Genomic DNA, 13,617 nt, shown 5'->3' with positions numbered 1-13,617 from the left:
GGGATACCGATTCTTGATTGTTACCTTATTCAGCGCTAGGTAGTCCACGCACATTCGCATGGACCCGTCTTTCTTCTTTAAGAACAACACCGGAGCTCCCTAGGGTGAGTGACTAGGGCGAATGAAGCCCTTGTCGAGTAGCTCCTGCAATTGCCCCTGAAGTTCTTTCAATTCTGCTAGAGCCATTCGGTAGGGTGCCTTTGAGATTGGATAGTTACCAGGAATGAGTTCAATCTCAAATTCAATTTCCCTATCCGGAGCTAACCCTGGCAACTCTTCCGGAAACACTTCTGGGTAGTCATATACAACCCTAACTTCCTCTAGCTCGTGATCTCTTTCTTGCTGGGTATTAACCACATGAGCTAGAAATCAAATACATCCATCAGCTAACATTTTCTGAGCCTTCATGGCTGATAAAAATTTCTGTGTTTTCTTCTTCGAATCTTCGATGAACTCAAACTTAGACTCTACCTCAGGTTGGAATAGAACCCTTCGCTTATGGCACTCAATGGAAGCACCATACTTGCTCAGGAAGTCCATCCCAAAAATAACATCCTAATCAGACATGTTATGCAAGATCTGATCACTGTACAGTTCTCTGTCTGAAATTTTAACTGGCACAGCTCACAACCAGTGTGTAGATGTCATTATCTCTCCCGAGGGTAGAGTCGTCAAGAATTGTCTGCTTAGGACTTACGGGGGTATACCTATTCTTTCAGCAAATACTATGGAGACAAATGAATGGGTTGCCCCAGTATCAAATAACACAGTTGCATATTGATTAAAAATGCATATCTGACGTGTGATAACGGTGGAGGCGTTTGCTACCTCCTCTCTGGTAAGGGAGAAAACTAGAGCATTTGTAGAGCTTGGTGGAGCTTCTAGTCTACCTTGACTAATGTGAGGACCCTCCAACGTGGCCTGCATCTGGTGTAGCTGTGCCTGCTTGCTTCCATATTGCACAAGTTGTGTAGGAGGAAGGTTGATCTTGGTCGGGCAATTCTTGGCCATATGCCCCTCTTGACCACATGCATAACAACCACTCATGCCCTTGCGACAGATTCCAGAGTGCATCCTTCCGTAGATGGAACATGTGGCATACCTAGTTTGCTTGTTTACAGATCTTCCCTTCTTATTACTCCATTGCTTCCTCTTAGAGTTCCCTTTCCAGGTTGACCCATGTCTCTGAGGTTTCTGAGTGTCGGAACTCCCTTGACCTTTGTTCTCCATTAGTACTGGCTTCTGCTGCTTGATACTGTTCTGATAATGCTCTGTGATCAAGGCGCTACTAATCAGCTCTTCTACAGTCTGCGGTCTGTTAATTCCGCCAGCTACATTTAAAGCTATCTCTGGCCTCAGCATCTTGAGCATTAGCCTCACCCTTTCTCATTCAGTGCTGTTCAGCTCAGGGCATAGGCGATCCAGCCTATTGAATTTCTTCACAGCTTCATCCACTGATAAATCTCCTTGTCGAAATTCCGTGAACTCGTCATAATGTTTATTTGTGACTCGCATATGGAGGAATTCTTCGAAGAACTCAGTCTCGAAATCAGACTAGGTCATTTGATCTACTTTTCATTTTGCCTTGACCCGTTCCCACCACATTCTTGCATCACCAGTGAGGCAGAAGGAGGCACACTTAATCTTTTCTACCTCCGGCCAGTCCAGTAGCTCCATTATACTCTCCAAAGCTTTGAACCATGCCTGAGCATCCCATGGTTCATTGGTACCAGAGAAACTCTCTGGCTTCAGTTTCTGCCACTGGATGAGGTATGCTTCTTGCCTCACCACCTTTGCTGGGGCTACAGGGGTAACTAATGGTGCTTCAGCTATAGTAGGTGTTACCAAATTGACTTCCGGTAGGACTATAGGGGAAGCTTGTTGGTTAGCAATTAAAGAGGCAATAACCTGCTGCTGCTCAGCCACTTGTCTCTGAAGTTGAGCTACTACTTCTAAAAGGTTGGGCTGTGGTGAAGACTCATTTTCCCTTGGTTGAGGTTCATTAACCCTCGGCTGTCTAGCTGGTCGTCCTCTTGCCATTCTACCTATCATAAGTCCAAACTAGTGAAAACATACATCAGCCACTCATCAACCCTACTTGCTATCATTACTACTTTCACATATGAGCATGCTAAAACTTAACAAGAATTTCTTACTAAACATAACAGTAACTAGGTACATGAAGAAAAGGTACTTTCTTACTTGGAAGTGGCAGGATCAATGCATGACGTGTGGGTGGCGGAAGGATGGAACCTGCTCTGATACCATAATTGTAACGACCGCACTTCTTAACCCTAACCCAAGCCACCGACGTTACTTCTTTTCATACTACTAAGAACCTTATTGTATGTACACTGTTCGGTTCAGAGATCTACTCCAAACTTGCTTCGACTGTTAAGTCATGTTTTGGGAGCGAAATAGAGCTAAGATGGAGTTTAGAACTGCTTGAGGATCTGGGCCGTGTGGTGATGACCGGCCATGTAGCCTTACTGAGCCCTAGTTTAGGCACGGTCATGTGTGCCTCACGACCGTGTAAGGTCCTCCCTGCTGGAGCAGGGCATGGCCGTGTGTGCCACACGGCCGTGTAAGGTCCTCCCTGCTGAAGCAGGGCACGACCGTGTGGCTTCCACACGGTCGTGTCACCTTGGCCGTAATGAAGAGGGGAATGGTCGTGTGGCTCACACGGCCATGCCACCTTGGCTGAGTCAAAGGGGTGCATGGCCGTGTGAATCCATATGTCCGTGTCATTTTTCTCGAGGAGGAGAGGTGCATGGCCATGTGTGGAACATGGACGTGCAACCTTTCCAGAGGCCAAGCCTTGCATGGCCGTGTGTGGCACACGACCGTGCAACTTTTCCAGAGACTAAACCTTGCATGGTCGTGTGTGGCACACGGCCGTGCAACCCTAGCCGAGAGGGAGAGGGTTGGAGTCATGTGACTCCACACGGTCGTGTCATGGCCGTGTTGGGGTCACGCCCTGCACCCAAAAAGGAGTGGTTCTCCCCCTTTGTACTCCTTCTTGACTTTTCATTTTATCCTACAACCTTAGGGAGAATATTTGACACTTCAACTACTACCAAACTGCAAATTCATTGTACACTGTCCTTAATAGTACTTTTATACTAAGCGGAGATAAGAACATATGTCCATCCGCACCAAAATCTAACATGGTCATATACTAGCAAATTCCAGGATCGCTTCCCATCGTTCCGTCACCCATACCATCAAACATTGCTCCTGCTACCCCTTCTTACTCCAGCTTTCCCTTACCTTTATCTGCAGTATAAGGAAATGCAAACTATAAGCAAAGACTTAGTAAGTACCATCTACTCACAAAACTACGCATTAAAGAGAACATGCCTTTTTATGGTAAAACTGCTTGAGAAGAAAACAACAAACATGCACTCGAGTATAGTTCACGCTAAAACATATACTTTGTAAATATGCACATGATATGTATTTTTAAATAGTTTTAGAAATGCTAAACACCAACTTAAACCTTGCTAGTAATGTAACGAAACAGAAATCCTGGCATATCATAAAGTTCACCAACACTACACTTTATAACTCAAGTTCTCCACTTAATGATGGTTTCACTTCAACAAACCAATGCACTTTGAAAACTTTATCATACATATTAGTGAACATAGTAATCAACTTTTTTGGGCCCGGTAATGTACCACTTGCGCGCATCCTTTATAAAATCCGAGGTAGCTAATCCCGAACCTATTAAGGTACTACTAGGCGAACTTAAGCCTAGAGGCAATCTAGGAGCCCATCCCATAGACCTTGTGTCCAGTACATGCCATTTTAAAATAAAATATTTTCTTCTACACAGTACTTTCTTATAATTGCACTTGTTGTCATTTCGACAAACATCTTATGTGCACTTAATCCCCCACACATATTGGGAAGCATCTTAGGGCACTTGATTTTGCTTCTTAGTCCTAGAAACTTAATGGGAAACAAATCAAATTACTCACATGCTCTTAATCCCAAAACTTAGAGGGACATCTTTACATATCATGCATTATATCTTCTTTAACATGCACTTTAACATGAAATTTCTTAACCATGCATACAACCATACAAACTTACCACAAATAGGTTCCTTCATGCATAATCGAAACAACTTATACTGCAGGTGTGGAGTACTTACATCCTTTCGCTAGATCTTACTCTTATAGGGTGTAAGAAAAGAAACACTCTCTTTTGTATGCCTTGATCTCCAAACTACCCACCTCGTACGTACGAATCCTGATGAAAACTCCCCTCTAGATTCTCTTCTTGAAGAACCTAGAACCTTGGAACCCTAGAGTTATTGGCCAAAACTACAAGAGAAGAAGAGGGAAGGAGTTTCGGCTAGGTATGGGAGAAGGGAAAATGAAGAGATTTAGGTTTTGATCTCATCCCTCAACTTTTATACTAAGTGGAAGTTGAAGCATCTCTTCTCCCAAAATCTGCTTATAAGGAATTGTTTCCTATTCCTAGTGTGATGCTTTACCCCCACCCTAATGGAAACTCTAACCAATTATATATAAGAGGTCTTAGGTTCAATCCTGCCCAAGGTCATTTTAAAATCTATTTTTATTTCTTTTTCTCTTCTTCTAGTTCTTTTTGTCCTTTTTGAATAGAGAAAATTTACGGGTGTTACATTTTCACCATCATCTAGTAAACTAATGTCTCTCTAATTTGTACATTACAAAATCTAAAAGAAACCTTGAGTTACATTCAAGGGTAGTCTAGAGTTACAACAAGAGTGATAAAAGATGAAGGCACGACACACAGGACGTATTATGAATTATAACATCACACACACACATCCAATCACATTGGGGTAGAGGGTCATAACCATGCACCATGTCATATATATTCATAATATCCTTATGACATAAAATCTACTATGATTTTAACAAAGAGTTATGAGTCACAACGCCATGGCAGTCCCACTAACTGGTTAGTGGGTGGGGGGCAATGGGGTAGCACCCCCGAAGTAAAAAATATTTTGCATACTCATTGTATAAGTTGCTGCCATACCCAAGATCCTACTACCCACAAAACCGAGAGACCATGTTGTTCACAACACTTTGGCCGAGACCACCTTACTGTTCACAACTTCTCTTTGGGACGAATACTTAGAAATATATATCTACTAAACGAAATAGGTTATAACACTCGTTCATAACATGTTATAAGATGCTATATCCTTTAGTTTGTTCAAATACTCACTGTTTCATCCCAACATAACAAGGACTCATAATCAAGAAAATCATAGTAAATCTATCATGCAATTTCTATATCACATAGAAAAAATTCTAACTATTACTTAGTATACGCCTTCGCAAGTGGCTCTGATACCACTGTAAGGATCTAGCCCTCTAAACACGTAGAAAAGCACAATAAAAAATTTGCTAGATCCTCTCCAGAAGATCCATACAAGGAGAAGAATAGTCATATACTAAGTTTGATGAGATTTATACCTTTGTTGTGTGCCCTTCATGTTGGATTGAAAAGCGCTAAAGGTGTGTGAATAGCACTCATGGCTTTCACTTTCATTTCAGAAAACTATCGAGTAAATGCAGTGGAAATTAAAAGAAAGCAGCGCAAGAAAGACACACCAAGTACGTAGGTTGGTTTTACTTAGTTCGGAGCATCGGGCGACTCCTACTCCAAGGCACACGCTCGTTGAGCGTTTACTTTGGGCAATTCACTATCAGTTCAGAAATCTTACAAAAGAATATTACAATTTAGAATGTTGTAAAGATATTATATCGACTACAAAGGAATCATAAAATAGAAGCTTCAGGTCATCGAAATGTTGTTACGGCTTTGCAGGATCATCTCGTTAGCAGTGCGCTGAAGAAGGATTGCCAAAACTGTGTTCTTCTAAGCCTCTGCTTGAGGCCGGCTTATATAAGCCATTGAGGGTGCCTTCAAGGCCCTTGAGGGTGCCTCCATCACCGCTGGATTCACAACGCGGATGAGCTTTGACTCCTTCGCAGTCTATCCACTTGAGGGCGCCTCCAATGCCCATGAAGGTTCCTCCAACACCGTTATAGGTGGCTAAGCACTCCACGAGGGTGCCTCCAGCTCTGCTGCGTGCACTCCCCAGCTCTCGTACCCGAGGTGCCTCCAAGCTCCATGAAGGGTGCCTCGGGTACTATTCATTCGAGGCAAATCACGTTATTTTGTCCCTGCGAGATATGTTAGTCCCAAAATACCAAGCATACCATGCAACACAAAGTTAGCACATAATAATAACATAAATACAAATATCTGACAATCACCAGACTGCCCGGTTCTGACTTAAGATTTTTGACCGGAAACCCTAGGTCGAACCGACGCCTACTGTTCCCTCTTCCGAGGAATGCATCCTCACCTAATCCTCTCAGGAGAAGTTACCTTTTTCCAGTTCGGTCCTCCAGACCAACTGGACTTTTACTCAGTGTCCGATGCTTCCAGTCTTCATGCTAGATGTCTGCTCCATGACTCGTCCAGTCTTCCACCTGGTTCGCAACACCAGGACTTTAAACCTAGGGTTACCAACCCCTAGGATTTTGTCCAAAGCTCTCGAACCACCAAGACTTTTCGCCTAGGGTTACCACCCCCTCGGACATAGGGTTACCACCCCCTAAGGTTTTCCCTTTGCCTAATCACAGCTAGGACTTTTCTTCACCTAGGGTTACCACCCCCTAGGGTTTTCCACCTGCCTAACCGCAGCTAGGACTTTTACCTAAGTACACTTAGGACTTTCCTGCAAATGCATTCAAGAATTTTAGATAACAAAACAACTTAACTTTGAACCCTTTGACATAATCAAAACATAGGTTCGATCGTCGGATGCTTCCTGCACCAACACTTTGCAATCCCGGCAGTAACTTTTCTTTGAATGCATATCTCAGCGCGATCAAGTGGCCGCACCTCCATGGTATCCACATGAAAACATCCTTCGTTTGTCACACGAACTAAGCCTTTATAGAAGAACCACCTTTATTGTGGTAGCCACATAAGGTGATCTGACCAAGAATGGGATTTAGCCAAGAAGGAAGAAGAGGAAGAAGAGGGGAAGATCAAGAGTCACACTTTTCATCTCACATGAAAAATCTACTCAAAAACCTATTTATATTCATCCAATGAATACCAAGGGTTTTGTCTCTTTGTATTCCTCTTATTGGGTTGAATTATTATATTGGATTAACCAATAATCCAATAATCCAATCAGTCTAACCCATTAATCCAATAATCTAATTAGTCTAACCCATTAATTCAATGTGTCTAATTTGGATTGGACTCAATCCAATGAGTGTTTAATCCAATGAGTGGATTCATTTGAGTCTAACTCAATGAGTAACCTAAAAAGCCTAATCATCTCATAATTGGCTCTTAGAGCTAATACCAACAATAAAAAGGGTTAACCAATCTTGACAGCATAACATCAGAATGAATTTTGATGATAGTAGGCTAAGGAAACTCTATCGAAGGTATGTTTAGGTTGAATCATATGTATTCTACATAGTTCACTAGACTTAGTGTTAGATATGACAAATTAATAATAAGTGTTAATTAAGAAATTACCTTATAGAATTTTTAGAGAATTTTTAGGAATTTTTTAGGATTTAAACTAAATTTATATGATATTTTTAAGGGGATAAATCTATTAAGTTTTGAGTGAGCCTATTTAGAATATCACTTAAGCTAAGAGTTGATTGATTTCATTAACCTAAGAATATAATTAATTAACCTAAGTGTAATGTATAACTCCTTTATTTTCTAGTGTTCTCACTATTCCTTCGCTCGAGCCCTAAAATAGGTCCAATTGAATATGTCTAGGTTCATCAGTAGATTTGGTAAAAATCCACTGATTGCCTTAGAAACCTCATATTATAACCATTTTAGGTCCTATGGATGTCTAAGGCTGCAAAGAGTCTAACGGTGTCATCCATTGCATATTTTGGCTTCTCCATAGATGTTAAAATGTTATCAAAAAAATTAACTAAAGCATAAACTCATACATGTCAGGCTTATATTGGACCTGATATAAAATCATATTAGACCCACATTGGGCATTCTATATCTGGCCCAACATGGGCCTGAAATGGTTCATATCAGGGCCACGAGGGTAAGGGTTTAGCTGATTCATCCAATAACATTTTAACACATCCAAATAAATTGAAATATGCAATAGAAGACACCATTAGAATCCTCATGGCCTTAGAAATCTATAGGACCTAAAATATGTCCAACTGGATATGTCTAGGTCTTTTAGTAGATTTTGGTCAAAACTCACTAATTGTAATGCCCACCCTTCTCGTGCTCAGAAGGGACGGCGTTACCAATGCTACATACATACATGCATATGGATATGGGGTCATGGCAGCGGAAGAAAATTTTCATTTCATTTAATCATATGCATGTTAACAACATAATATGGAGAACAATATCATCTTGTAACATATTAAACATGTGAACATGCTAGAGTCCATAACTTGACTTGATATCTACCACTTGATACATGATATATGCTTGTTTAACTAGAGCATAAAGTGTACCAAATATGAAGGAAATAACATGGATATTATTCTCTAGAGTTCATGATAACTAACAAGGTTTCATCACTACAACAAAAATCCTCATAGACATCGGTTTTCCACCGGTGTCTATTTCATTTTCGACCGATGTCTATGAAGCCGATGTTAAAAGTCTGCCATTTTAGACATCGGGTTAAAACCGGTGTAGTATCACTTAACGACACCGGTCTTCGAATCGGTTATTAACCGGTGTAGTATCACTTAATGACACCGTTTCATCAACGGTGTAAAACCGATGTAATATTGTATGTTAATAACACCAGTTTTGGCAGCGGTAAATGATCGATATGATATTAGTTAATAACACCGATTTTGTAACGGTGGAAAATCGATGTAATATGTATATTTTATAACAGCACAAATTTAATTTTCGAAATAATGAAAAACCGACAATAATAAAAAAAAATGCACAAATATTCACAAATTATACAAATATTCTTCATTCAACAATATCCATAAAATACACAAATATTCACAAATTATATAAATAATCTTCTTACAACAGTATCCATAAAATACTAAAACATTCTTTTTACATCAAAAGCTAGCTAATAGATATCAAAATCAAGGTAGAACATTCTTTTAACACATCAAGGTAGAACTGTACTTCAAATGTAATCTAGCATGCATTCAGCCCAATCGAACCGCACTTCATCAATTTCAACTCTGGAGTACTTGAGATTTGTAAACTGTAAAAATACATAAATCCATCATATGTCAAATAACTAAAACAAATGTGTACATGTATCAAATAAAATAGAAAACTGAGTTTTTAAAGGCTGCTGTGGAAGATAACGAATATAACATAGAATCTAAAACTTTCGTATATGACACTTAGTATATGCTGCTTAGAATATAATATAGATAATTTGCTCCTTCTAATTCAAGTGTACAGATTGATGAGGAGCAGTAGACAGAGTGCAACAGCCATGCTAGTGTTACTGGCAGAGCAAAGAATTACCATCTGATAAAAAAAAAATGTTCTAACATGAGCAATGCTCCAATTCGATCTAAGATATTCCAAGAATAACAGAGGAACTCAAATCGACTTGCAAGGAAAAGATAAAGGGGAAACACTTGAATGCTTCTGATATGGAAAAAAGGTAGTGGAACACAAAGAAGGGAGATCAGATACGTAGGAAACTCAAAGAAAAACTAGTTTTTAAGAGATGAAATGTAGAATTAGACCACAAGCATAGGTTATCAGATAAGTTCTGTAGTGACTAAACACTTAAGGAAAATGTCATATCAGATATCTTACATTCAAACAAATTTTGCCGTGAAAACTAGAAAGCTAGGTATTTTCAAATGCTGTGCTTTCCAATACAAGCTAAAAGATATGTGACCTCGTGCATGTATTTCTTGAGGGGAATGGTGAAAGCACGACTGAGTCCAAGATCCGCAACTTTTAGCATCATAGTCTTGCGGTCCATTAAAAGATTGTGAGGCTTAAGATCCCTGCAAAATTAAGGAGCAAATTATTCAACAAGATCTTATCTTTAACATACTGAAACAAGATGGTGAATGAGTTTTTTCCAACCTGTGCAACACTCCATGACCATGAAAGAATGAAATTCCTTTGCAGAGTTGATACATCAAAATCTACAGCAAGAGACCTTGTGAGAATCTAAAAGTACCATAATTTATCAAATATTTAGTGTCCTATCCCTAGTGGAAGAAGAGAAATTTTCTACCCTAAAATTCATGTTGTTGATGCACAATTGACATCTTTTAAAGAACCTTTCAAGAAACAGAGAGAAATCATGATGCTCTTCAACAACCTCTTGGTAACGAGGATTTCAACAAATTTTGATGCATCATATTGGGTGGTAGAAAAAAAAAATCAGCTCTTAAATTAATTTTTACCTTAACAGTCATTGGTGGCATCATTTCATGGCTCTGGCGGAAACTTCTGATGTACTTTTTCAGATCGATGTCCATGTACTCAAAGACTAGGTAGAGAATGGTTTGCCCCTCCTTGTTCTGGTCTTGCTTCAGATCCAAAAGCCTGGAATCAAAATCAAGAGCAAGCAAATCGATGAAAAAAAGTGTCGAGAAAACTAAGTTTCCATAAATTATTCAATCAGGTTAAGAATAGCACCTGATGACATGGGGATTGATGGAAAGCATGCGAAGGAGGGAGACCTCACGGAGCGTGGTGGGATCGATGGAATGGTACTTGACCGAATTGCATGAGGAGAAGAAGACCACTATCTTCTTCGAAAGGTTCCTCTTAAGAAAAGCATACAAGACCAGAAACCTTTTATTGCTAGGCACGACACAATAGCCCTGCTGCAACCCTTCGACGGTCACCTGAGAAAGATGAATTCGTGTCAACCTTGCTATTGACGAAACAACCTAGTAAAAACAATGATAAAATAAATCTGGAGATTACCTTCGACCTTCCATCATCAACACCTACATATACAGGCTTTTCCTTAAATGACAAGTTCGCAAAATCCTCAAACTGCATTTTTTTTAATAAGTTAAAGAAAATGAAAACCCAAATGATTATGAATAGTAGTTAGAAAGAAATAGAAACCTTCTTAGTTTGGGTAGCTGTAAATAGAGCAGTTTGCCTTGTCTGCATATTAGGGAGTGAATGTGATAATTATAAAACATGATGCCGACTTTGCAACACTCCTGTAATAACTATAAACCGAAGGGAACTAAATAGCATACCTTTGGCAGCCGCTTAAATATTTGCTCCATGTTTTCCTCAAAGTTAGCCTCCAATATTTGGTCGGAAATATCGACCAGTTTGATTCAACGAGTCATAAGTTCATATATCGACTTTGAATAAAGCAGCATAAATATTTGTAATCTTCCAACATCAAAAGTACTCGATAAAAAATTGCATAAAGAAATATAATTTATCCAAGTAAAACCAATAACGGGCCTAGAATAAGAAATACCCAAGTGGAATAGCAAGTCCAAAAGGATCTTGGTCACACATTTCTTAACTCAACTGATGCAAGTTTTACTTGAGGGGGATGAACCTGGAGGAGTGGGTAGCACCAATACCAAGTCTTCCGTGCTTCACAGGCTTGTATGAGATGGAGAACTCAGCCAAGTAATGGCCAATCATCTCGGGTTGTAATGCCACATAAACAAATCAATATACGATGAGAAATATGATGGTTTTTATTAAAGATATGGAATGCAGAAAAGTAAAATTAAAGAGACCCCTAGCAATATGCCACATGAATGTTATGTCAAAAAAAAAAGGTTACCTTGATTTCAACCTGGTTGAATGTTTTTCCATTGTAGACCCCAACGATGCTCCCAATCATCTCGGGAACTATTATCATGTTCCTAAGATGGGTCCTCACTGGCTCAGGCTTTTCACCTGGAGGTGCATCTCGCTTCTAGATATAGTTAATACATAACAAATGCGTATTCTATTTTAATAGAATTGTCGTTGAAATTTTAACTGGAGAAGAATGACAATCCTTGGATTGGCTCAGTTATTAGCACAAAAGATGAAATGATACCAGCACATTATAAAAAAATGGCTGGATGGTACATACATGAATGTCTTAACATTCACCAATCAAAAATCTGTGCAGGAAGAATATAAAATGATGAGGTAATTGTACAAACCAGCATACTATTGTAACTTCAGACAAGTAATAAATTTAGCCACGTAAGTTGCCATATTCATTAAGTGCTTTGGGATACCAGAGAAACAAAATTTACGTTAAGAACATGTAAAATAATTAAAATAGGAACAATAATTAAAATTGAATTGTTAATCACATCAAAAGGTCCAAACCAATTCAAGTTTATCCAGTACTGCATATAATACAAATAATCATTTAAGTAATCTTCATCGTGAAATCTTTGTAAACATGAATTGCTAAAATTCAATAACCACCTAAATAAAACGGAGGAGCTTTAAAAAAAAGGCAAATCTACCAAAACAAAGGAAAATATCTTTGTTTATAAAAAATACTAAATTTTTATTAATAGATCTATGAAAATACTAAAATCTTCACAAATTGCTGTGAACCAAATCGAAATATCTAATATGTGCATCTACAATCTTCACAAATTGCCACGAACCAAATCCAAATGTTTAATATTTGCATCTATAATCTTGGCAAATTGCCATGAACTGAATCAAAACGTCCAATATATGCATCTATAATCTTCGCAAATTGAAGCAATTTTCCATGAACCAAATCGAAATGTCTATATTTCTGTAGCTAACCTAAAACAAATCTCTCGTTGCCCACTCTCATGACCTAGTTTTCTTAAAAATACAAGGGAAATTTCAAACAAAAAAAAACGTAAAGCTTGATTGGACGTGAAACTAGTCATGAAATAGAGAAATAAAACTACACCGACTATAAGGATAAAAAAAAAAGATCGGACCTTTTTCTCCCCAAGGAAGTTCCTGATCTCAATGCAGTTGTTGTTGGGAGTGATGGAGGCGTTGATGGGAAAGTGGGCATAGACCAACCGCATTTTGTAGCGGTACCCCTTCGTGACCCCGTGATCAGGTTATCGATGTGGCTTAAGGAGGTGCAGATGGCGGCCGTAGTCTTCCGAGATCCGAACAAAGCGTCCACCTTCAGCTTCTTCCCACCCTCAATGAGCTCGAAGTCGAGATTGAGATGCTTGAAGTCGCGGGTGAGCTTTCCACGCGGGCCCTCCACCTCCACGATCTTAGCGTTCACCTTCACAATGACACCCTCAAGGATATCCATCGTCTGCGAGGACAAGATAGTCTTCATCTTCGCCGGCTGTCTCACGATCCGCCGCTGACTCGAGAATGAACGAGTAGAGAAACCCTAGTCCTACTCAAAACCCCTCAAAAGAATAAAAGCTTAATTTAACAAGAATGAAAGTAAATACTAAAAAATATTAATAGATCTACACCATCATCTTAATTTAAAAAGCTTTAAACCCCTCAAAAGAAAGTCTAGCCATCAAAACAACCAGCGCGAAGAAATTCCAACAAGGAACTCAAAAATCCCAACAGATCTAGCCCAGAGCCGACCGATTTCCTCCAAGAAAACACTAA

At 39.3% G+C, this 13,617-nt stretch overlaps 1 pseudogene; it reads right to left on the bottom strand.

Annotated features, from left to right (window-relative positions):
* Nucleotides 1-12,635: 12,635 nt before the first annotated feature.
* Nucleotides 12,636-13,327, bottom strand: LOC122026694 (annotated as a pseudogene).
* Nucleotides 13,328-13,617: the final 290 nt, after the last annotated feature.

Source organism: Zingiber officinale, chromosome 10A (assembly GCF_018446385.1).
Source record: "Zingiber officinale cultivar Zhangliang chromosome 10A, Zo_v1.1, whole genome shotgun sequence".
NCBI classification, from domain to species: Eukaryota; Viridiplantae; Streptophyta; class Magnoliopsida; order Zingiberales; family Zingiberaceae; genus Zingiber; species Zingiber officinale.
The sequence above is the reverse complement of the archived record's forward strand: the minus strand, read 5'-3'. Positions and strand labels throughout refer to the sequence as shown.